The sequence below is a fragment of the Echinops telfairi genome, unplaced genomic scaffold (assembly GCF_000313985.2).
Source record: "Echinops telfairi isolate 266 unplaced genomic scaffold, ASM31398v2 ScPeMD7_2565;HRSCAF=3150, whole genome shotgun sequence".
NCBI lineage: Eukaryota > Metazoa > Chordata > Mammalia > Afrosoricida > Tenrecidae > Echinops > Echinops telfairi.
The window spans coordinates 13104810-13105853 of record NW_022106463.1 but is presented as its reverse complement, the minus strand read 5'-3'; the positions used below and the strand labels follow the sequence as shown (position 1 = coordinate 13105853).

General features: G+C 34.1%; 1 protein-coding gene across 1 annotated transcript in view; it reads right to left on the bottom strand.

The window, feature by feature from the left end:
* RNF17 (ring finger protein 17) overlaps positions 1-1044 on the bottom strand; it is a 119111-nt gene that overhangs the window by 44821 nt on the left and 73246 nt on the right. The window lies entirely within an intron of this gene.

Genomic DNA, 1044 nt, shown 5'->3' with positions numbered 1-1044 from the left:
CTTACCAGTTAGATTAGAAGCTTTAGCAACCTTAGGTTTTTTTAAAGTAGTCTTAAGCAAAATTAAAAAAAATAAAAGCAAACTCCAAGCAAGCACAAAAGTTTTAAAGACTATTTAAAAATTAAACTAAATGTCAAACTTTATTGTAAAAAGTTTTAAATACCAACTTTGTTAATAATCTTATATCTTCCCTCTATATTTTATATTCCCTAAAGAGAAGAGTTTATTCAAAGATTATTTGATAACTTGAATACGTCTCCTTGCTCCAAAAGTATTGATTTCTTTTCTAATGATAATATAGGAGGAAAAGTTATTCTTATAAATTATAAGATCAATATGCAAAAATAAGTTGGATTCCTTTGCACTAGTAAAGAGAACTCTGAAAAACAAATCAAGAAAACAGTATAATTTACAACAGTCCCTCCAAAGATGAAATACTTGGAAATAAATCTAACCAGAGAAACAAAAGACCTAAAGAAAAACTTAAGAGAACTACAAGAAACCAAAACAGACCTACCTATATGAAAGGTCCATCATGTTCATGGATAGGAAGGCTTAACATTGTGAAAATGTCACTACTATCCAAAGTGACCTACAGATAGAATGATTCTCAATCCAGATTTCCTCACTGTTCTTTCAAGGGATGGAAAAACCAATTGCTACCTTAAATTTGTAAGGGAAATGGACCCTGCGTAAGCACTACTAAAGAGGAACAAAGTAGGAGGCCTCTCACACTTCCCTATCTCAAAGTCTATGACCCAGCTACAATAGTCAAAACAGCCTAGTACAATTACAGTAAGACAGACCAGTAGAACAGAATTGAGATCTCAGAAGTAAATCCATCTACCAAAGGACAATAGGAGCCCTGGGGGCATCATGATTATGCACAGGGCTGCTAACACAGGTCAAAGCATTAGAAATCCACAGGGACAGTTCTCCTCTACTCCACAGGGTCTCTTATGAGTAGGAATCAACTCGATGACAGTAAGTGAATGTGTGAGTGACCAACCAATGAGCAAATGATATTAATCAAAGGGACAAAAA